This window comes from Microcaecilia unicolor, chromosome 1 (assembly GCF_901765095.1).
Source record: "Microcaecilia unicolor chromosome 1, aMicUni1.1, whole genome shotgun sequence".
Classification (NCBI taxonomy): domain Eukaryota; kingdom Metazoa; phylum Chordata; class Amphibia; order Gymnophiona; family Siphonopidae; genus Microcaecilia; species Microcaecilia unicolor.
Genome location: NC_044031.1, coordinates 539666768 through 539691990, shown reverse-complemented (window position 1 = coordinate 539691990; position 25223 = coordinate 539666768). Strand labels below are relative to the sequence as shown.

Sequence of the window (25223 nt, the reverse complement as noted above, 5' to 3'; positions counted from 1 at the left end):
TGCGTGACTGAACCTTGTCATTCTGTGACAGTCTGATGCAGCTCTGATTATCTTCCATTATCTGGATTGGTCTCTGTTCAGCTATTCCAAAATCCAGCAAAAGTTTTTCAATCCACATCAGTTCTCTGCATGCTTCTGATACGGCCACATATTCAGCTTCTGTAGAAGACAGACTCACAATACTTTGTTTATGACTGGCCCAAGAAATTTGTACATTTCCATACATAAACACATATCCACTTGTGGATTTATAATCAGAATGATCCCCTGCCCAATCTGAATCACAGTAACATATTAGTTTTGGATTACTATTGGCTGAAATCTTTAATTTACAATCAATGGTACCCTTTAAATACCTTACCATCCTTTTAACTGCAGTCCAATCTGATTTGGTAGGTGAGCTGACCCTTCTGCTCAAAATTCCTACTGCATTTGCTATATCAGCCCTGTATGTGGTAGTCAGATATAAAAGCTTACCTATGGCTGATCTATATTGGATGTTATCTGGTAAAGGTTCTCTTACTGTTTCATCCTTCAGAAAATCAGTGATCATGGGAGTGCTTACAACTTGGGCATCTTGCATACCTAAACTTTCAATAAGCTCATTTATTTTCTGCTTCTGGCTTAGAAGATAAGAACCATCATTTTGTTTCTCAATTTCTATACCAAGATAGTATGACACATTACCAAGTTCTTTTATCTCAACATTCAGGTTTAAATATTTTACAATGTCCTTGTACTCTTGCTCACTTTCGCTTGCAATGAGCAGATCATCAACAAAAGCTAAAATGTATGCATATTGTCCATTTCTGCACCTAGTGTACAAGCATTTATCTGCTTCACCTTGCTTAAATCCTAAATTTGTCAATATTTCATGCAATTTGTCATTCCAACATTTTGCACTTTGCTTTAATCCATAAAGACCTTTGTTTAATTTACACACTAGCTGTCTTTGTTTTGTATTTATGAAACCTGTTGGCTGTTCCATTTACAAGTCTTCAGTTATATCTCCATGAAGAAATGCTGTTTTCACATCAATGTGGTTGACTTGCATGCCTTTTGAGACTGCAATGCTCAGAAGTGTTCTAATTGTCGTGTGTTTCACTACAGGTGCAAACACTTCATCAAAATCTTCTCCATATTTTTGAAGATATCCCTTTGCGACTAATCTGGCTTTATACCTTTCCACTTTTCCTTGTACATTCCTTTTTAACTTGAATACCCATTTGCATCCTATAGCTTTCTTGCCAGGAGGTAATTTTGTAAGAATCCAAGTATTATTTTTATCCAATGCATCAATTTCTTCTTGTGCAGCTTTACGCCATTCAGCAGCTTCTTCTGCTGGCATTTTCTCAATCTCATCCCATGTTAAGGGCTCTTGAGCTTCTGCTGACTTTGTTAGGTAAGACAGTCTTGGGGGTGGAACACCTTTGTTTTCCCTGGATGAGCGTCTGACAACAGGTTGGTCCGACCTTTCCGCATCCTCTAAATCTGAGAGTCCTTCTCCAATTGATTCCCCTTCTCCAACTGTACTGTCTCCTGCAATGATCCTTTCTGTGTCTGCTTCCTCTGCCTGTTCCTCGTTAGATACAGATGAGTTGCTTTCAGACATCTGCCTTGGTATGGCATTTATATACACTGGCATGTCTATTATGGTTCTAGTTTCATATTCTGGATGATAAGGCTCATCTGGGATAATCCAGCCTTTATCAACCCTTTTGTTTTCATCAAAATATGTAACATGTCTTATGCCAACAATGCCAGTTTCCAGATTCAAAATTCTATATCCTTTGTGTCCTGGAGCATAGCCAACTAAAATGCCCCTTTCTGTTGTGGAATCCAGCTTATGCCTTCTTTGCTTTGGTACATGAGCATATGCTGTACTTCCAAATGTTCTTATGTGTGACAGGTTTGGCTTCCTACCATGCCATGTCTCATGTGGTGTGCACTCAGCGCCTTTAGTTGGCATTCTGTTTTGTAGGTACACTGCTGTGAGAATGGCTTCCCCCCATAGTCTTTTAGGGAGATTGCTATCTGACAGCATACACCTGGTCATTTCCACAAGTGACCTAAATTTTCTCTCTGCAACAGAATTTTGCTCTGGTGTATAAGCTACTGTTGTGATATGCTGAATGCCTTCTTGTTCTAGAAATGTGCGCATGCTTTGTGAAGTGAACTCACCACCATTGTCGGTCTGAAGAACCTTTGGTTTTCTTTCAAATTTATTGCTCACCATGGCTACGTATTTCTTCAGCATGTCTGTGACTTGACTTTTTTCTTTCAGCAAATAGGCCACACAATATCTAGAGAAATCATCCAAGAATATTAGCACAAATCTGTTATTTCCCAATGATGGGATATTAAACGGTCCACATAAGTCACTGTGTATTAAGTCCAGTACTTTATTACTCCTATTTCCTGTGTATGCAGGAAATGAGGGTCTCACACCTTTTTGAGTAACACAGTCTATGCATTTCTCCATTTTACCAGTATCTGCACTTATCTGAATGCCTGTGGCTAGTTGCCCACTGTGAAGATCCTGGATCACCTTAAAATCACGATGTCCCAGGCGGCGGTGCCAGGTTTCCAGACTACATTTACCATCATTCTTCCTTACTTGCGCCATATGTGAGGCTTCACCTGAAATGCTCAGTTTATAAACATCATTATGCATAAAAGCTTCAGCATACACTTCATCATTTTTAGAGATTGTGCACTTATTGTTTTCAAAATGAATCGCAAATCCCTTCTTATCTAATGTAGATACACTAAGCATATTGCAAACTGCTTGGGGAATATACAAGACATCACTTACAGGAATTTCTTTAACTTCATTAGACACTTTGCATTTTAAGAATCCAATGCCTTTTGCTTGGATCTGAGTAGTCCCTGCGTTTGCAGTATGAAGAATTCCTTCTTCTGGACTCACTTCCTGAAAGAAATCCTTACAATTGGTTAAATGGCATGTGCTCCCCGAATCCAAAATCCAAGTACTTTCATTTGAATTATTATTTACCATAGTCAAAGATTTTTCTACCATTAGAAAGCCCTTATGTTTATCATTGTCTTTCATACATTTTCTGCTTGGAAAGTTCTTTTGTTCCATTGGCTTAGGTGAGCTAGAGGGGGTGTTTTGTGTTTCCTTACACCATTTAGATACATGTCCCTCCTTTCCACATGAATAGCAAATCAGCTTGCCCTTGGGTGGAGTTTTCCCATAGCTCCGCCTTCCTCTGTTCTTTGCCAAGAGATTTGTTTCATTTCTCTCTGACTGTCTTTGAGAACACATCTTCTCAGAATCATTAATTATGCATTCCTGCCTCAGTTTTGATGCTGCCTGTTCAAAAGATTGCCCTTCAATGGCTTCATTTACAGACCTAAAAACATCAAACTTCTTTGATAGTGAGGTAAAAAGAAATGCTCTTTTCAATGCATCACACATGGGAATTCCAGAAAGTTCTAACTTTTGAAATGAAGACATAAGATGCATAATGTGATCATTACATTTACTTTTATCCCTTAATTTGGTTTCATTCAACTCTGCTAACCAAATTGGTTGCTGTTTTGCATATGTAGTTGCATACATAGTTCTCAGTTTATATAAAATTTCACTTGCTGTATCTTTTGCCTCCACTAATATGGCTTGTTTCTCTGAGAGAGCTTCCAAAAACATGCACTTCACATAATAGTTTGCATTGTCCCATTCAGCCATATTTTCAGCTGTTCTGTTTTGGTCTAAACATATATTTAATTTCTTTGCTTGAAGGAGACATCTGAATCTTAGTTCCCACTGCTGATAATTAAATTCAGTTAATTTAGGCACCTTGAGAGAGTAGAAAAATGGTGAATTTCCTCCCTCAGCCATTTCTTAGCCTGTTTGGTGTGTGGGGGGAGAGAGAGACAGACTGAATCTTTCTTTTAAAACTTAAGAGAAAAATTTGGCTTTTTCACTGCCTGGTAATATTTCTCTTCTTTTTCAATTCCTGGGCTGGGCCCATAACCCTTTTGTTGGATTATTTGTAGTAAATAATTAGCAGATTTTATACACACAGCTTCAGCTTTAGAAATGTTAATTTCTTTTCTTCATCTCTCTCACATACACCCCAGAATAATTCACTGCTGAGTCACTTTAAAGTTGAAGTAACAAAACATCTGTTTACTCACAGTTTGTAGTTAGATTATATTCAGACAGGCTTATATATACATAATACTATACATTTGGATTATCAGCTCTTTCCATGTGCTTAGATGGTAATGGATGCTCACACCATAGATCCTCAGCTTAGGAGAGATCATGAGCTCCATGTGCTGTGCCTAACCCCCACAGGAAGTTGCATGGGTGTGACCTCTCTAGCAAATTCACATCAGAGGTCACACAGTAATCACAGAGAAAAAATTGGTGACAGGCAATGCATGTAAAATACAATACATTATTCCAACAATACCTGCATTCAGACTGGCAGCCTTCTAAACACCTCAACCTGCAATAAAGGAAAGTGAATGAAGGCCAACCGTGTACAACTATAGCTTTCTTTGACTCTTTTAGGGGTGAGACTCGTAGCTCTTTTTGGAGACCTATCCTCTGTTCTTCACTCTCCAAAGATCATTGAGCAAAAGGTCCTTAACTCCTCTGGAAGATCGCCCTCCTGCTCCTGCTCGGAGCTCTGGAAACATTGTCAAAAGTGTCATCTCTGCTATGTGTGGCAAAGGATCAGAAGGAATAAAATGTCCAAAAGACCTTGGAAGACAAATTAGAGCCTTGTTTGGCTGACATAGGGCCTGGAAGAAGGACGTGAGACTCAAGTGGAAAAGCAGCAGGATGGTTATCTACCGAGCATCTGTTTGCCTTTAGAAGAACAAAAGCAAGTCAGGGGAATTAGCTCAAGTGGTAGAGCGCTTGCTTAGCATGCGAGAGGTAGTGGGATCGATGCCCACATTCTCCATGCTGCTTTTACTGATACCCGTGGGACATGCTGTTGGATCTGAACCTATCTAGTCTGGTTAAAAGGCATGCACAAGCCTTGAAAGGGAGCGCTTGTCATGCTTTAAAGTCATTTTACAGATGGGGCTGCACTCATGGAATAAGGACAAAATGTGCTCTGTTAGTCCTTGAGAGAGTCTGAATAGAATCAGTGTGCACTAGTCCAGAGGAAATAGCATAAGAGGCTATGACTCATCTGGACTACCCCTTCTTTTTTTGGTTCACAACCCCTTCATCAGGGAGGGCTAGAGAGAGGGAGGGAGAGACAGAGAGAGGAGCACAGATGTCACTGCACAGCAGGCTGGTGAAAAATGGGCAGCAGGCCTCTTCTCTCTTTCCATGAAATTGGATCCAGAAAAGTGATTTTGCTTTGGCCAGGCAAAACAGTTCAACTGTGCTCAGCAAAGCATCCATTTTCTTCCTCTGAGAAGCCTCCAGAGGTAGGGGAGTTATTTCAAATGGTAGCACACTCTCTTTGCATGCAAGAGGCAGTGGGGTCAATGCCTACGTTCTCCATGCTGCCCCTCTCCACGCTAGTGCCTCCAAAGCACCGAAGCAGGACCTAGAAAGGGCTGCTAAGGCTACGCTTTTCTTGCCGGTGTGCTAGCCATTCTAGAAATGGACGATGACATTCGGGAAGCATTTGAAATGGAAGCATGCCCTTCTTCAGTGGGTGTGTGCTGCTAAGAATAAGGGAAGAAGTGCTGGCTTATTACGTGAGAGCTGTAGGATCAAATACCTGCATTCAGACTGGCAGCCTTCTAAACGCCTCAACCTGCAATAAAGGAAAGTGAATGAAGGCCAACCGTGTACAACTATAGCTTTCTTTGACTCTTTTAGGGGTGAGACTCGTAGCTCTTTTTGGAGACCTATCCTCTGTTCTTCACTCTCCAAAGATCATTGAGCAAAAAGTCCTTAACTCCTCTGGAAGATCGCCCTCCTGCTCCTGCTCCTGCTTGGAGCTCTGGAAAAATTGTGGAAAATGTCATCTCTGCTATTTGTGGCAAAGGATCAGAGGGAGTAAAATGTCCAAAAGGCTCTCGCCAAATGGCTCGCGCCATACACTTTATTTTGCACATCTTCTTCCATTTTGATAATTTTGTAAATTAGTAGTGGAAACGTTTTTTATAGTTTGTTTTTTTCAGAACTTTATGTATGCGTTGGCAGTGAAGATTTTAGTAATGTGCAATACACTTGCACTGCACCAGATTTTTTTTTGTATATTATGTTCACAAATGTCTTTTTAAGGACTTGATTGTTTAATTGCAATATCATTATGATTGTGTCATGCAGTTTCAGACTGGTTGCTTTTGCTTTAGAACTGAAACACATTCCATTTCAGATCCAAAATATGTTCCTTTTCTGATCGTTTTCATTTAACAATTATCTTCTTGCATCCATCCTTTTTTTTTTTTTTTGCTGTTTTTTGTTCATTATTTGTATTCTACAGATGAAGTTGTCCTTGGTTTTGTTGTTTACACAGAAAGATTTCTTACATTTTTTTCTGTAAAGAGCGAAGCAAAGAATTAATTCAGTCTCTCCATAATGCCCTTTTCATCCCTTAGTTCCTCTTTTTCTCTTTTACGATCTAACGGTTCATGGATTCTCTTTTTGGCTTTATTCTTCTGAACCACCTGAACATTTTTTTGCTATGAATGTTTGCCTGTTTCACAATTTTTTGTTCATCTTTTTTTTTAGCCCTTTTTATCAAAACTTTGCATATAACATTCCAATGCTTGTGTTCCTTCTTATTCTCTTTATTTGGATCCTTTTTCCAATCTTTGAAGGTTGTTCTTTTGGCTCTAAAAGCGTATTTTACTTTATGTTTTAATCATGCTGGCTGTCATTTTCTCTTCTTTCCAACTTTATTAATACATCAAATACATTTGATCTAAACTTCCAAAATAGTATTTTTAAGCAACGTCCATGCTTGATTTAAAGTCCTACCCTTTGCAGCTTTGTTTTAATTATTAGCCTCATTTTATCATAGTTATCCTTTTGAAAATTAAATGCTGCACTCCAGTTATTAAGTCAAATTTGATCAATTTATGATCATTTTTTCTCAGCAGACCCAGCACCGTCTTCTCTTGTATTAAATCTTGCATTCTACTAAGGACTACATCTAGAATACCTTCCCCTCTTGTTTGTTCCTGGACTAGTTGCTCCAAGAAGCGCTTGTTTATTATGTCTAGGAATTTTACCTCCCTAGCACTTAATGATGTAACATTTAACCCATATACAGTCACAAAAGAGAGGGAAAACAGCATACAAGTACAACCCGGCAAACAAAAAAAGCAAACACTGGGCCTTCAGGATTGAGAAAAATGTAGTCTTTTAATACGACAAAGACCGGACACGGGCCGTGTTTCGGCATACAACCACCTGCATCAGGGGTCAATAAACTCCTATTGGTCAACTTGCGAACTATGGCGCAAGAGGTAAGTAAAACAATCGGGGTATAACTCCTTCAACTGGATGTATCAAATTCTTAGATGTCCCCTATAAAATACATGCAACGTTTTATACCTTCTTCAGCTACCAGCTACTCTTAGGTGTCATACCACCGGCAACTTCAGCTGCCAGGTCTCTACATCTTGATATAGGGGAAAATGTATACAAGAAGGCTTTTTCAGAATTTTTATGTATCTACATTCTCCATGAATACAAAAATCCTTGTACTTTCTCTTACAGGGGTCTCTCTTTCTCCCTTTCCCTTGCCTTTCCTGTTTTTTCTTTTTCCAATTTCCTCTTTGTTTGAACTTAGCACAGCTTGTGGTTTATAGGCGAAAGCAACTGCAGCCAGAAGCACGTTTGTAACTACAAGACGCTTCATATGTTCAAACAAAGAGGATATTGGAAAAAGAAAAAACAGGAAAGGCAAGGGAAAAGGGAGAAAGAGAGACCCCTGTAAGAGAAAGTACAAGGATTTTTGTATTCATGGAGAATGTAGATACATAAAAATTCTGAAAAAGCCTTCTTGTATACATTTTCCCCTATATCAAGATGTAGAGACCTGGCAGCTGAAGTTGCCGGTGGTATGACACCTAAGAGTAGCTGGTAGCTGAAGAAGGTATAAAACGTTGCATGTATTTTATAGGGGATATCTAAGAATTTGATACATCCAGTTGAAGGAGTTCTACCCCGATTGTTTTACTTACCTCTTGCGCCATAGTTCGCAAGTTGACCAATAGGAGTTTATTGACCCCTGATGCAGGCGGTTGTACGCTGAAACACGGTCCGTGTCCGGTCTTTGTCGTATTAAAGGACTACATTTTTCTCAATCCTGAAGGCCCAGTGTTTGCTTTTTTTGTTTGCCTGGTTGTAACATTTAACCCAGCATTTCCCAAACTGTGCGCTGCGGCACCACAGTTTGCTGCGTCAAAGTCACAGGGGTGCTGCAGGGCAGATGGGAAGTTCACAGGCAAGCACCAGGACATCACTTAATGTCAACCTATTTAAACAAAGTTGTATGGAGTTCCAGGAAATCTGCATGGCTGAGGCAAGCTACTGATTGGTCATGGAGCCTGTCTGACTCCTTAAATTGCAATTCTGATTGGGAAGCAAGGAGTGAGGCTTTTTGTTTCCAAATCAGGATCGCCCTTTTAGGTGCCAGACAGCCTCCGTCGACCAATCACAGCTCAGCTGTGATTGGTAGCTTGCCCTAGCCATGTGTTTCAGGAAGACAGAGGTCCTCCGTTGGTGAAAAAGATTTTGCACACAGCTGGCAGAGAGAAAGAGATAAAGGTAAGCACAATTAATCCTGACCCTGTAAGAACAGCAAGTTAAAAAAAACCACGAAACCAAGGGGATGCTTCTGGGTTAGCGACGGGCACCATGTGGGAATTGCTGTCACTGCCAGTGACCCGTTCAAACAGAGGGAGAATTGTGGGTGTTGTGATGGAGGGAAGCAGAGGTGCTGCCAGAGGAATGAAGGACATAAGTGTTGGACTTGAGTTGGAGGGGGAAGAAGGGGTGAAATCTTGTATATGGGGGTCGAGGGGAGGATGAGATGCTGCATGGAGAGGGGAGAGGGGCCAGAGAGGAAGAAATGTTGGACATAGGAGTGGAGGGAAGGGAGAGAGGGTGCATGTGGAAGAGAGGGAGAAATAATGGACATGATGTGTAGTGAGTGGGTGAGTGAGTGAGTGCGTGAGTGGGTGGGTGGTGGTGGTGGGGGAGCAGCATGGGCGTAGTCTGGGGGGGGTGAGGGGGGGCATTGCCCCCCCAAACGACGACGACCCGCAGCGGCGAACGGGCGGCCAGCAGTAGTAAAGGCAGCAAGCAGCAGACAGGCTCGACTCCGCTTCTCTGCCCTCTCTGCATCCCGCCTTCCTCTGATGTCATTTCCTTTCGGGCGGGAAGCAGAGAGGGCAGAGAAGCGGAGTCGAGCCTGTCTGCTGCTTGCTGCCTTTACTACTGCTGGCCGCCCGTTCGCCGCTTCAACTTCGGTACCAGGGGCTGTTGGTAGCGGCGCTGCAGCGATTACAACAATCTGCCTCGGAGCCTCAGCCTTCCCTGCCACACGTCCCGCCTATGCGGAACAGGAAGTTGTACCAGAGGAGGCGGGACATGTAGCAGGGAAGTCCGAAGCAGACTGCTGTTATTACTGGCTGGCTGCAGTGCCGCTACCGGCAGCGATCAATGCAAGTGAGTGAGGAGGAAGGAAAAGGGAGAGACGCTGGAACCGCGATTGGGGGGGAGGTGAGAAAAGGAGAAAAATGGAGGTACTGTTCAGCTGCACCTTTGGGAGGAGCAAGGTGATGGAACCATGTGGGTAGGGGTGAATGGTGGCAGGAGAAGGATCTACAGGATGGAGGGAGAGAGGTGCAGGTCTGCTGTGCTGGATATTTTGTTTTTTTTGGGGGGGGGGGGATGATGAACAGAGCGGAAGAGGTGATAGATTGGGGGGGGGAAGGGATTGTTAGATGTGGATTAGCTGGTAGGAGGGAAGAAGGGAGAATGGATGGTAGGAGGAAGGGAAGAGAAAAGAGAGTGTCAGGGAGACAGAGAAGCGAGATTCTGGTCATTGAGGGAGCATAGAGACAGGGACACAAAGGGACAATGCTGGACAGAGAGGGGATAAGGGCATACAGGGACAATGCTGGGAGGGAAAAAGGGATATTGGAAGATGCAGGACATAGGGTGGGTAAGAGGACAGGGGAGATGCTGGAAATGGGGCGTAAGAAAATAATGGGGGAGGGGTGCTAGACATTGTACGGGGATGGGGACAAAGAGGGGATATGCTGGACATAGGAGAAATAATGATATAATGGAGAAGCTGACATGGAAGGGAAGGGGACATGGAGGGATGCTGGTTTGAAGTAAGGGAAGGAGGATATGCTGGACAGAAGAGGGTGAGAGAAAGAGAATATACTGGTCAGAGGAGTGAAAATAGGGAGAGAGGGTGCTGTATAGAAGGGAAGAAATAGAAAGAGAGGGTGCTGGAAGAGGGGAGAATTAGCAAAAAAAAAAAAAAAACCAGGAATAACAGGATGAAGATTGGGGTGAGGGACACATTGAGGGCAGATACTGAAACTCCAGGAAGGGTAGGGACAGGGCTACTGCATAAAGAAGGCACTGCATAAAACAGAAGACACGGGACCAAAGCGAATAGAAAAACTAAATGATGAGACAACAAAGGTAGAAAAAAGTATTTTATTCAGAATTTATTAATTGGAATATGTCAGCTTTTGGAAATGTGCATCTGTGATATTTTGCATGTAAGTTTCAATTTTTCTGGTATTGCTGCATGCTGAGTCTGTCCTTGGAATTAGTGCTGTTATGGTTTAGTAAGAATATGAGTGTGTTTTTGCACAAGTTTGTGTATAGCGTTTTGCAGTGGAGAGATTGTGTGTTGGCCTTACTGAGGTGGCACCAAAACATCAGAAAGGGTGTAGAGCCTAAATCATGACACACTACCTCTTGAAGGATCTACATATAGCCTATGCATTTCTAAGGTCAACACTGGCATGGTATGGGAAAGGGGGTGGGGAAATACTACAGGAGAGGAAGAGGAGGTGCTGGGTAAGGAGGAAAGAAGGAAGGGAGAAAGAGCCGGCTTGATATCTCATACATATTCATTATGGTTATTCCCAAAAAAAGCCAGCTCTTTTTCCCTTCCTTCCTCCCTATTAGCATATTCATTTGCATATGTATATATGCAAATGAATATGCTAATATGATCTGCCCCATCCTTTGCCCATCCAAATGAAACAGTCAAACTACGCCTATGGGGAGCAGTAAAGACCCATATGGCGGGGGTGGGGGGGTGGTGCCACAAACATTTTTCAGACACTAAGGGTGCCTTGAACCGAAAACGTTTGGGAACCACTGATTTAACCAATCAATATTGGGGTAATTGAAATCACCCTTTATAATACTGCTGCCAAATTTGCTAGCTTTTCTAATTTCTGTTAAGATATCATCATCTGTCTGATCATTCTGGCTTGGTGGATAGTAATATAGCCCTGCTCATATATTCTTTCCCTTCACACATGGAATTTTTATCCATAAGGATTCCATGTTGCTGTTTCATGCAGAATATTTTCTTTGTTTGACTCAATTCCCTCTTTTACATATGCCCAACCCCCTCTCCAATTTGATCCACTCTATCCCTGGGATATAATTTATACCCTGGCAACACAGTGTCCCATTCATTAAGTACATAAGTAATGCCCCACTGGGAAAAGACCAAGGGTCCATTGAGCCCAGCATCCTATCCACGACAGCGGCCAATCCAGGCCAAGGGCACCTGACAAGCTTCCATCAGGTCTCTGGGATACCTATTATATCTACCTCTTCATTTAGTGCTATATACTCTAACTCTCCTATCTTATTTCTTAGGCTTCTAGCATTTGTATACAGACACTTGAAAGTGTGTTTTTTCCTTGTATCTATAAGCTGCTTAGAAGTTGACAGGGATAATTTGTGACTTTCCAAGGTAGCAGTGACTTTATTGATGAAGTGAATATGATATCCTATTTACTTTGATGTTTTAAAATATGTATGTTTTTATGTAATCCAGGTGGAACATAAATCCATAAAATATAAATCATAGGTTAAACAAGAAAGCACTATGATGATGGTCCATAAATAGATATAGAAGCACAGAAACAGAGAAAATGATGGCAGATAAAGAACAAAAGGCCAATCCAGTCTGCACATCAGTACCACCTATTAAGCTCTTTAATACCTTCCTTTCCCTTACAAATCCTTTGTTCATGCCCCATGCTTTCTTGGATTCAGATACAACCCTTATCTACCACCTCTGCTGGGAGGTCATTTCAGCATCCACCATTCCTGCCGTAAAGGAAAATTTCTGTAGATTACTCCTGAGTCTATTCCCTTTCACCTTCACCCTATGTTTCTAGACCAACTCCACCCTGTTTATGGCAGGGGCGTAGTTGGACCTTGAGGTGGGCGGGGGCTGGATCCCAAGGTGGGGGGGGGCACATTTTGGTCACCTCCCTGCCATCGTCCCCCTCCGTTGCCTCGCCACCCCCCTCCACCACCGCTGTAAACATCTTGGATGGCGGGGGTCCCCAACCCCCGCCAGCTGAAGACTTTGTCCAGCGCTGGTCTCTGGTGCCGCTGCATTGCCTGCCCTGCTATCTCTTCTCACACCGGACACGTTCCTTTTAGTGAAACTGCTCAATTTCACTAAAAGGAGCGTGCCCGGCATGAGGGGAAGAGAGAGCAGGGCAGGCAATGCGGTGGCGCTGCCGCAGACCAGTGCTGGATGAAGTATTCAGCTGGTGGGGGGTTGGGGATCCCCACCAGCCAACCAAGGGCCCAGAGCAAATTTAGGGGGGGGGGGGCAGTTCCCCATGGCCCCACATAGCTACGCCACTGGTTTATAGTTTTTTTGAGGTGCCATCTCCAGAATTGTATACAGTCTAAATGGGATCTCACCAGAGACTCATACAAAGGCATCATTACCTGCTCTTCTTTTTTTTTTCTTTTTTTGTAGTAGACACATTCACAAAAAGTTGCAAAGGTTCAATATATGCACTTACACCAGACCAGAAATTTGGAATAAGAAAGAAAGGTCACCTAGAGGGCCTTTTACTAAGCTGCACTAAAAAGTGGCCTGAGCTATCACTAACATTGGAGCTTTCCCATGTGCTGAGGCCACTGTTAGCGCAGCTGTAAACCGACCACATTTTCCATATCTTCTATTAATGTTTATGCACTAATTTTTGCAGTCGGGTAGGAGGGAGTGGGCAATTTCAAAGGCCATCCCCACCTAATTTAGCACCCAATTTTCAGTGCTGGTGCCTTGACATAGCCCGGAGGTTAATTTAGCCGGCTGAATATCTTGGAGACCTTTTCATGAAAAGCTTGGTAGGTTGCAGGCCCAGACCTTTTCATGAAAAGACTTTAGGCTCTGTGCTGGATCTATAGAACGCAAACAAATACTAACCCCCCCCCCCCACACACACACACACACATACATAAATATTAAATTAGTCACAAATTTTCAGTTTTAGCCATTCTTCAAATTTTAACTCATAATAGTTTTCAGTCAAACGTCAAGGAGATAAACAATATGAGGGGATTATTGTGCCCAGTAGAAATAAAATCATTTCACTGTAAAGGAAAATTAGGATACTAGAATAATGAATAATGATTTAGAATTTTTCCATGGCATTTTATGTATTTATTATATATATACAAGGGTTCGATAAATCCCAGGCACCAGGTCGCCATGGTGCCTGGAAACTGCATCCTATCACCCAGGATTTCATACCCCCAAAAGATTACTTTTTTTCTTACCACAGCGCTGACTGAAACTGCTTCTCGTTGTCCTGCACAGCAACTAGGTTGTCCATATACTTGAGCCACGCGGTGCAGGGGGCTCAGGAAGTCTTGCGGGACTTGAAACTGTCAGACTTCCCCAATTTCCTGCACCATGGAGCTCACGTATATGGAGAGCTCGATTACCGTGCAGGGTGGAGAGAAGCACTTTCAAACAGCACTTTGAGTAATGAGTGAAGGCTGGGGGGGGGGGGGGGGAGGAGGAGAAACTGGTGAAAGGCTGGAGAGGGGCACAAGAGAGACAGACTGAGTGAAGGTTATGGGAGGGGGTACGAGCGAGACAGACTGCATGAAGGCTGTAGGAGGGGGTATGAGTGAGATGGACTGACTGAAGGCTGTGGGGGAGGGTATGAGAGACACAGACTCAGTGAAAGCTGCGGGAAGATGTATGAGAGGAGAGACAGACAGACAGACAGAAAGACTGATAGACAGGGTGAAGGCTAGGGGCTATGAGAAGAGAGATAGACTAAATGATGGCTGTGGGATGGGGGAATGAGAGAGAGAGAGAGAGAGAGAGAGAGAGAGAGAGAGAGAGAGACAGATAGACTGGGTGAAGGCTATGGGAAGGGGGTATGAGAGAGAGAGAGAAAGACAGACTGGGTAAAGGCTGTGGGAAGGGGGTATGACAGAGAAACTGATAGGGACTCAGGCTATGATGATGGGTGAAACAAAGAGGGTGCTATCACACAGCTGACACATGCTTTGGGAAGAGAGACTATTGACTTCTGCAGTCAATTAGCAGAGGCACCTTAAGGAACTGATTTATTAAAAAGTGTCTTTGCCCACAGGCACAAAATAGGAAGAAAAATCTTAGTAAGTCAATTTCTAAAAGAGCTACTGCTAATGTGATAGGGGATTCCAACCCCCCCCCCCCAAAAAAAAAAAAAAAACAAAAACAAACTTCACTGGAGACAATGTTAGAAGGGTGGGAAAGGAGAAGCAAAAAGGTCTTACACATTGGCTCCTAAGCTTTTGAGCTGGCTCCTTGATTTAATGATATCAATAGAAATCAAACAAAATAAAACATGGAAAAGAAAATAAGATGATACCTTTTTTATTGGACATAACTTATTACATTTCTTGATTAGCTTTCAAAGGTTGCCCTTCTTCCTCAGATCGGAAATAAGCAAATGTGCTAGCTGACAGTGTATATAAGTGAAAACATTCAAGCATTACTATGACAGTTTGACAGGGTGGGAGGAGGGAGGTGGGTAGGAAGTATACATGGGGACATCAAAGCATATCATTGATATTCTAACAGGATGGGTGTGGATAGGTGAGGGGAGGGTGATCAACAGAGACATACAGCTTTATGGTTTATAATGGGCTAGGATCCCCAGATCCTTGTTAAGTCCTTTCTGTTGGGTGTTAAAATATTCAATCATTCTGACTTCAAAGGTCTTACGTTCTTGTATGGTTTTAAAGTTACCTTTCAGGATTCTCACTGTGAAGTCACTGGTACAGTGTCCTGGTCCTGTAAAATGTTGGCCAACAGGCGTGGGAACCCTGCTGGCACCAGTATTGTTCATGTGATGTCTATGTAAATTGAATCTTGTCTTAAGCATCTGGCCTGTTTCTCCAATATAGCATCCTTCGTTACATTTTTTACACTGAATGATATAGTAACATAGTAGATGACGGCAGAAAAAGACCTGCACGGTCCATCCAGTCTGCCCAACAAGATAAACTCATATGTACTACTTTTTGTGTATACCCTACCTTGATTTGTACCTGTCCTCTTCTGGGCACAGACCGTATAAGTCTGCCCGGCACTATCTCTGCCTCCCAACCACCAGCCCCAGTACAGACCATATAAGTCTGCCCAGCACTATCCCTGCCTCCCAACCACCAGCCCTGCCTCCCACCACCAGCTCTGCCACCCAATCTCGGCTAAGCTCCTGAGCATTGTAGCTGGGTCCCCCTTCCAGGGCCCAGCCAGGCTCGACCTTGCTTAGCTTCCTTCTTCACTCAACTGTTGCCTCACTTCACACCACTTTGGCCTGTTCTGGGAACTCAGCGCCAGACCCCCTGAGAGCTTGCAGGACTTCCTCCTCTCTCCTTCCACAGAGGCTCAATCAAGGCAAAACGTTTATAAAAAAAAAACCTTTATTTTCTTGCTTCCATTCAGCATAGACACAAAAGGAAAACACCTTACTCCCAGGTTGTTAAGGTTTGCTGCCAAAGTCTCATTCAGGGTTTAAACAGTCCATATAACTTCCCCATTAGCCAAAATTACTTCTTTTAAGGAACAGTACATTATCAGAAAGAAAACACAATAGCTTGGTAGGTTGCAGGCCCAGACCTTTTCAGTATGAAACAGTTTACACAGTCTTTCTTACAGCACAGCTACACAGCTTTGGTCCCACCTGGTTCAGACTGGGGTTTCAATTGTGCCCAGCCCTCTTTCTCTCCCAGGGGCTGCACCTGTATCCTCTTTAGTAGAGATCCCCCCCCCCCCCCCAGTGCCTCAGTCTCTCTCCTCTTGTCTTCCACCAGTCTCGCCAAGGCACAGCTAGCCACCCTCTTACAGCAGCTTTTTGGGTTTGAGCCAGAGCTCCAATCTCCATCTGTTCCTCCCCTAGTCCTTCAGTAACCTCCATTTTATCCTCCTCTTCAACTTCCCCCGCCCCCAACCTCTCCAGCTGGCCCTCATCACCTTCCTCAGAGACCATTTCCCAATCTTCTATCTCCTCCCCTAACTATACCACATTGGAAGATGAGTAAGTGAAAGATCCCTTTATGTTGAATATCTTTCCTTTGTGGATGACTTTGGGGTCCTGTGAAATATTTTGGCATAGTTTGCAACTGGATAAATTACAGGGAAGTGTGCCCTTCTGTTCCTTTTCAGTCTGTGATGGAAGTTTACTTCTGATTAGATTGTGTTTTAAATTGGGTGGCTGTCGGAAGGCCAGTACTGGTGGGGATGGGAATATCTCTTTCAGTAATTCATCCTCCTGGAGTATAGGTTGTAGATCTCTTATGATTTTCCTCAGTTTTTCCAGCTCTGGATTGTATGTCACTACAAGTGGGATTCTGTCTGTGGATTTTTTCTTCTTGTACTGTAGCAGATTCTCCCTGGGTGTATTGAGGGAGGAGGCAATATTCTTGGAGATTATTTTGGGGTTGTAGCCTTTCTGTTTGAAGGATGCAGTCAGGCTTTTAAGGTGTCTGTCTCTGTCCCCTGGGTCAGAGCAGATACGGTGGTATCTTGTGGCTTGGCTGTAAATGATGGATCTTTTTGTATGTGAAGGATGGAAGCTGGAGTTGTGGAGGTAGCTGCATCTGTCTGTGGGTTTCTTGTATATAGATGTTTGTATACAGCCATCACTGATTGAGACCGTGGTGTCCAAAAAATTGACTTTTTCTGGGGAGTAGTCAATTTTGAATCTGATTGTAGGATGGTATGTATTGAAGGCAGAATAAAATTGTTTCAGAGTTTCTTCACCCTCCGTCCAAATCATAAAAATGTCATCGATGTACCGGTAGTATTTTAGAGGTTTGGTCTGGTGTGTATTCAGAAATGTCTCTTCCAGCTCAGCCATAAAAAGGTTGGCATATTGGGGTGCTGTCCTGGTGCCCATCGCAGTGCCTATTATTTGCAGATAGATATCATTGTTAAAGTGGAAGTAGTTGTGAGTTAAAATGAATTTGATTAATTTTGTAATAGTTTCTAGTGAGTATTGATGGTCCAGTGTGGACTTTTTTAGGAGTCTTCCACATGCAGCTATGCCATCCGCATGTGGAATGTTGCTGTATAGTGATTCTACATCCATTGTGACCAGAAGGGTGTTAGGTGGTAGTTGCTTGATATTTTTCAATTTATTCAGAAAGTCTGTGGTGTCTTGTATGAAGCTGTTAGTTTTGTGTAAGAGAGGTTTCAGAATTCCCTCTATGAATCCAGATATTTCTTCCGTGAGTGTGCCAATACCTGATATGATTGGTCTGCCAGGGTTTCCCGGTTTGTGGATCTTGGGTAGCATGTAGAATGTGCCCAGAGAAGGTTGGTTTGGTATGAGTTTCTTCAGGTGAGGTTGCGCTTGTGTAGGAAATGTTTTGATAAGGTCTTTCAGCTGTTTTGTGTAATCCTTTAAAACCATACAAGAAGGTAAGACCTTTGAAGTCAGAATGATTGAATATTTTAACACCCAACAGAAAGGACTTAACAAGGATCTGGGGTTCCTAGCCCATTATAAACCATAAAGCTGTATGTCTCTGTTGATCACCCTCCCCTCACCTATCCACACCCATCCTGTTAGAATATCAATGATATGCTTTAATGTCCCCATGCATACTTCCTACCCACCCCCCTCCTCCCACCCTGTCAGACTGTCATAGTAATGCTTGAATGTTTTCACTTATATACACTGTCAGCTAGCACATTTGCTTATTTCCGATCTGAGGAAGAAGGGCAACCTTCGAAGGCTAATCAAGAAATGTATTAAGTTATGTCCAATAAAAAAGGTATCATCTTATTTTCTTTTCCATGTTTTATTTTGTTTGATTTCTATTGATAACCTTAAGAGTGGACTAACACGGCTACCACACTCCTCTACTTGATTTAATGAAAAATTGTAGCGGCCAGCTATATTTATTTATTTAAGACAGACACACACACACACACACACACACACACACACACACACACACACACACACACACACACACACACACACACACACACACCACACACACACACACACACACACACACACACACACACACACACACACACACACACACACACACACACACACAGTACAGACCTGTGGTGAAGAGGTGCTGAAAGGAGAGCTGCTGTACCCTGTGGCTGCTGAACAATGCAGAGGGGAGGGGGCCCCCCTGCAGGAGGGCCCCAGGCTGAAAGGCCTAGCACACTTGGAGCTGAGAAATACTATGAAGGGGAGGCTTCCTCCACCCAAGCCCCAAGCATGCAACCAGGAGAACCAGGAGAGCCCAGGCCTGTGGACGGAGGAAGGACCAGAGCCCAGCAGCGCTTGCTGAGGAGCCAGCTCACCCTGACTGTAAGTCCTGGCCATAACATTCCTAAGCTGGGTGAAGAACAGGGGGCAAGAAGGCAGGGCCCGGGTTCCAGAGCAGGGTTCTCTGCATCCAGTATCAGAGGAGAGGTGGTGGAAGAGAATAGCGGAGAGTCTGAAGAGGACGTTAGTGAGGAAGAAGAGGAGGAGAAGGAATCCAGGCCTAGGGCCTGGCAGAAGAAAGAGGCCCAGCATATGACTCCTGAAGAGGTAATTAGATCAGTGAAGAAAATGAATCGAGTAGAAGGTGAAATAGAGGTACTGAGGAAGCGGCTGAAGCTAGCAAAAACTATGTGTAACCTGGCTTCCACTGGCCCACGAGACAAGTATGTTAAGGGAGTTGAAGCACTCCAGAAGCGGCTTACAGCAAAACAAAGGCAGCTGCAAAAACTAAAGAACTGCAGAGATAATCCCCTTCGTGAGGTTTTCCTGAACAGGGAACGCATGCAGCAGACCCAGACGCAGTCCCAGATCCAGCAGGAAGCAGAACCCAGAGACACACAGGACTCCATGGTTCCAGACACCCCAGAGGCTATGCTGGAAGGGACAGCAGGGGAAGAGAAACAGCAGCAGCCAGAAGGAGGGAAAGACAAGACTGACACAAATAATTCCCAGTTATCACCAGTATTTATTTCCTACAGGATTCCCAAGAGCTAGGTGCTCCATCCACTTACCAGCCTTGTAGAACAGAGGCTCCTAGTCCAGTTGTGGCAGGTACTGTGGATAAGGAGGGGCTCCAGCACTGCATGCAGCAAGAGAGCCTGGCAAGTTTGGAACACAAAAGAGCTATGAAACTGAAAAAAATTCAAAAACGTCCCTTATACTTAGAGAGCTGGCAGGGCATAGCCGAACCCACAGAGAAGAGCTCAGGTTTGCTGGGAGAGACAGAGAAGAAAGACAGCCTGGAGAATCAGAACAGTTTGAATGCTGAGGAGAATCAGAACAGTTTGAATGCTGAGGTAGGAGAAGAATCACTACACACTGAGCAAGTACAGAAGTTACCAGGAACAACGGGAGGGAAAGTAGAGCAAAAACAAGGGGTTTTGCAGATGGAGACAGAGACTAAAGAGGATGGGAAAGTACAGGAATGGAGTAGTGGAGTACTACAAGAGATGGAAGAAGCTGAGAGCAAATATGGTGGACAGAGGGCGGGAACATCGTGGGAACACCACAGTCACTCATGGACAGAATTGATAGGGCAGACCTCTGAGCAGGGCTGTCCAAGAGCTGCCATCCAATCTCAATCAGAAGTGCTGATGACATCATGGGGGAAGCTCAGTGACAGGCAGGGGCTCCCAATAGATTCTGCCACTCAGAAACAAGAAGAAAGAGCAGAAGGGAGCTTCTCAGAAACTCATGCCCATCAAAGCAGGAGTCCCAGAAAGGAGAGAGAGAATTGTGGAGAGTGTCAGCTGCACCAGGAGGCGGAGCCAAGACCCAGATCGAGTGAGACAGGGCATGGAGGAGAGTGTCAGCTGCACCAGGAGGTGGAGCCAAGACCCAGACTGAGTAAGACATTGCCAGATACAGAGAGAGTACATGAAGGAGAGTGTCAGTTGCACCAGGGGGCGGAGCCAAGTCCCAGACCCAGTAAGACAGAGCATGGAGGAGAGTGTCAGCTGCACCAGGAGGCAGAGCCAAGACCCAGACTGAGTAAGACAGTGCCAGATACAGAGAGAGTACATGAAGGAGAGTGTCAGCTGCACCAGGAGGCGGAGCCAAGACTCAGACTGAGTATGACAGTGTCAGAAACAGAGAAAGTGCATGGAGGAGAGTGTCAGCTACAAGAGGAGACAGATCCCAGACCTGGTCTGAGTGGGACAGTTGCAGAGCAAGGGAACGAGTGCTGGTTGGGAACAGCAGCAACTGGCAAAGGACTGGAAGTAGAATATTGCAGAGGGGGAAGAGACAGAAACAGCACAAGTGAACTGAACATAGTGGGGTTAGTGGACATGGGAGAGGAGGGAGGGGAAGAGAGGGGGAGGGGAGGAAGGCAGGAAGGGAGTGGGGAAGGGGGGAGCATACTGGTATCAGCCCCTTTATCCTTTGCAGCAGTAGTACGGGGAGGAGGGGCAGAGACAGGGAAGGAGGAGGGGAGGCAGGAGTCAGACATGGAGACAAGGGGAAATCCATTTTCTGGTCCGTTGCGGGGTCCCGGGAGCGGTGTTACCCCAAAACGTCGAAATGTTGTCCAGCTGCGTTGGGTGGGCACAGGGGTAGCACCACCTAGAGAGGTTGTTTTAAGAATGGTATTCTCCCTTGGCTTTATCCCTGAAGATTTGTATGCATGCATACACCCTGTGGGAATCCCTGAATATGATATTAGTTTCTTAACAGGGCGAGGTTTGGACCTGTTTTGGGAAAAGTACACAGAGGTGCAGCATCAGGGTAGATGGGTGGATTTTAAGGCTGTCCCCATCAGTAGACAGGACGCAGTCCAGATTACCATTTTGGTACGTAATGAATCTCTTATGGCTGCAGACCTGTCATACTGGTTGGGACGGTATGCCGAAATTAGGACCCCATTAAGCAAAATACCAGACCAGAGTCGTGTGTGGGCGGGGGGGTGGAGTGCCCTTGTAAAATTAAAACAGGCAGGCTATGTCACCCAACATATACCTTCAGCCGCATACATTGGAAGGGATCGAATTCAATGCTTTTATGCAGGACAACCCAGACAGTGCTACAGGTGCGGATCTTTCCGTCACTTAAGCATGTCATGTACAGTGTTAAAGTGCTCGCGATGTGGTAGTACAGATCATGACACCAGCGACTGCACTACCATACGCTGTAACCTGTGTGGAGGCTTGGGGCACCCTTTTAGCAAGTGCCCACAAGCATCGCACAATCAGGTAGAGGAAGAGAGGAGGGGGGAGGAAGGGGCACAAGCAGAAACTACAAGGATACAAGGACAGAAGCGGGAAGCATTAAAGGGATTAATGGATAAATCAAATACCACTATTCATACAGAGGCAGGCACTAAGGGAAAGGGAAAGGGGGAGAAAAGGGCATCAGGTTTGGATCACATTCAAAGAAGGGGTATTTGTGAAAGGATGGAAGAAGGAGGTGGGGAGAAGGGGGGAGAAGAAGGGGAAGCATGGACCCTGGTAGGGAAACATGGAGGGAAGGGGGGTCGGAGGAAGGAGGGGAGGGGGCTAGCCCGAGCGGGGAGAACAGATATTCTGGAGAAGAGCCAGAGTAATCGATATGCAGTGTTTCAGGTTTCAGGTGAAGGAGAGGGTGATCTTGAGATGAATCCACCCCAAAGGGAGGTTTTGGAGGAGAAGAGGAGGGAGGGGAGGGGAGCAAGGAATGAATCATCTGAAAGACTTAACAGAGAGGAGCCAGCAGTGTTACCCCCCAGTCTAACATCACATCCTACTAGTTTAACGAAGGGCCTCATGCAGGAAATAGAGGAGGGTAAGGAAGGGATGAAAGGGGAAAGGGCTGGTCCAGAGGAAACCAAGAAAAAAAAGGGTAGAAAGAAAGCCGGGGAAGATGACTCAGAGTGGGAGGATTTGGAATTAGGAGAAATTATAGAGGATCCTGAAGAAATGATGGGGGCAGGAATATCTGTGAAGAGGGATTGCGGTGAAGAGATGAGGAGGGGTAAGAAATTTAAGAAATAAACCATGGCTGCCTTGTCCTTAATCTTTGCAACTCTGAATGTAGCCAGCATAAAGGCAGAGAGAACTAGATTTGTCGCCTTTAGCGATTTGACCCAGTGCAAGGTAGACTGCATCCTGTTGCAGGAGACTCATTTGGATTCTTTGCAGCTCCTGCACCGGGCCAAGAGAGATTGGAAAGGGGGGCCCTCATTCTGGTCTCTGGCCAAAGAAAGATGCGCAGGGGTGGCTATTCTTTTTGCCACCCGAGAAGTGGAGATTACGAGGGAAATAGAGGTGGAGATAGGGAGGTGTGTTGTCTTAGACGTTTTCATTAGAGGGGTAGCAGTGCGAATCATTAACTTTTATGGGCCCCAGATTAGTTGGGAACGCAAGCAGCTGTTGCTCCGGGTGAAACCGTATTTATATACAAGCAAATTGGTGGTATTTGGAGGAGACTTTAATATGGTCTTACAGCAAGCAGATAGAAAGGGGTCCAGGCGTCAGGTGGGTTATGACAGCCTCCAGCTGGCAGCAATTGTAAAACAGGCAAGACTGGAGGTGGCGGGAGGGAAGGGGTTCACTTTTAGAAGGGGAGACACGGAGAGCCGTATTGACTGGCTCTTTGTAGGCGGGTTGGCTAAGTTTCAGGGGCAGCCGAATAGATGGACGGAATATTCAGATCATGCCTTAGTTTCCACAGTCTTAACAATATGCGAAGGGGCGCAGAAAGGCCCAGGATTTTGGAAACTGAGTGCAAAGTTATTAGAAGTAGAGGAAAACAGACAAATATTTGAGGGTTTTTTAGCAGACCAAGAAACACTATGGGAGGTGATGGATGATAAGGGAGCCTGGTGGGACATGGTAAAGGGGCGAGTCAAGGCCCTTTTCCGGTCCCTAGCCAGGAAGCAGAGTCTGGGGTTACAGGCACAGTGCTGTCGTCTTCGTAAGCAATTGGACCACGCGGTCTCCAACCATCTAGAGAAGGGAGAGATAGAAGCTTTGCAGGCCCAGTTGAGGCTGTTGCAATATGATCGATACGCTGCTTTGCTTCTGGAAAGGGAATATGGGCATCGGTATTCCCCGGATCCTTTCCAGAATTGCAAGGTAGCAGTAGGACACAAGGTCATTTATGCTATGAGAGATGAAGCAGGGCAGCGATTGACGAACCAACGTTCAATCGAGGCCAGGGTCATTCGGTTTTACACCCAATTGTGGGGGAAAGAGAGCTTGGTTTCTAACTTCATGCTATCATACGTGCAGAGTGCCCCAGGCTTGGAAAAGGTTTCGGAGGGGGAGATGGAACAACTGCTTAGGCCCATTACCACAGGAGAGGTAGATGATGCTATTGATACGCTATCAGCACGTACAACTCCGGGTCCCGATGGGCTGACCCCAGAGTTCTACAAAAAATTCCGTGTGGTCCTGATTCCAGTGTTAGCTGCAATTTTTAATAATTGTTTGCAGAACGGGCGTTTGGCCCCTTCACAGCAGTGCTCTATTTTGGTTCTCCTCGCAAAGAAGGGAAATCTGGAACTTATCGAGAACTGGAGACCCATAAGTCTTCTGAATGTAGATAGGAAAATAATGGCCAGGATTATTTACAACCGCCTGGCTGGGGCAGTGGGTGGTCTCTTGTCCTCAGCACAGTTTTGCTCGGTGAAGGGGAAAGGGGCAGTGGAAGCAGTTTGTACCATCCGTGAAATAGTGGAAAGGAGTCAAGGTGGGACAAAGGGAAAGTATTTGCTGACCCTTGATCAGTCTAAGGCTTTTGACAGGGTGTCCCAGGAGTACCTATGGCTAGTGCTTCGGTGCTATGGGATACCCGACCAGTTTATAGGGTGGATCCAGACTTTGTATCGCAATGCAAGGAGTAGCACTCTAATAAATGGTTGGGTGGGCAAGAGCTTTGCAGTGAGGTCAGGGGTACGGCAGGGGTGTCCCCTCAGCCCCTTGCTGTACGTCCTTTCCTTAGATCCTTTCCTCAGAAGGTTGAGTGGAGGGTTTAGCGGTCAACTAGAGGGCATCTCTTTGGGTTCACACACATGGCGATGTGTCGCCTACGCAGATGATGTCACAGTAGTAATCAGTAGCAAGGAGGAAGCCGAGCGAGTTCAGACCTGGATGGCAGAATACACACAGGCTGCGGGGGCCCAGATAAACCAGGATAAGAGCTCCGCAATTTGGGTAGGACAGGGCAGACCAGCTTTCAAACTTCCCAGTCAGTACCCAGTAGCAAGGGATGAAGTACGGATCCTGGGTCTCTGGGTAGGCAGACAGGACTATGATATGATCAACTGGGAGAAGGGGCTGGGGAGAGTCGAGGAAAGGGTGGCCCAGTGGAAATCATATAAGTTGCGGTTTGTGGAAAAACTGCATGTCATTAAGACCTATCTGATACCCCTTCTCCTGTTCATATCCAAGGTCTGTTTACTGCCTATATCGTTACATGCCAGAGTATACAGCTTGTTTTTCCAACAGCTATGGGGGAACAGGATGAATATTATCCGGAGGGAGGTGACCTATTTGCCCAAAAGGGAGGGGGGGTTGGGAATGGTCAACCCTGTGGTACATTTTAGTTGTTTCTTTTTCCAACAAAATCTGGGAGGGGTCTTGCGGGAAGGGAGGCCGGCTTGGGCAGACTGCATGGCCTCCTGGCTTCAGCGGTACTTGAGGGATTGGGTGAGGGGAGGTCAGGCAATGCCCCTGCGAGGGAAGGCGGGATACTTGCCACAGTACATCTCACCTCTGTTGAGATTGGTGAAGAGATGGGGTATCACAGTA

General features: G+C 45.0%; 1 non-coding gene across 1 annotated transcript; it reads left to right on the top strand.

Annotated features, from left to right (window-relative positions):
• The first annotated feature begins 4870 nt into the window (after positions 1 to 4870).
• TRNAA-AGC lies at positions 4871 to 4943 on the top strand. The gene has a single exon. It is a non-coding gene; the product is annotated as a tRNA-Ala (tRNA).
• The last annotated feature ends 20280 nt before the right edge of the window (positions 4944 to 25223 follow it).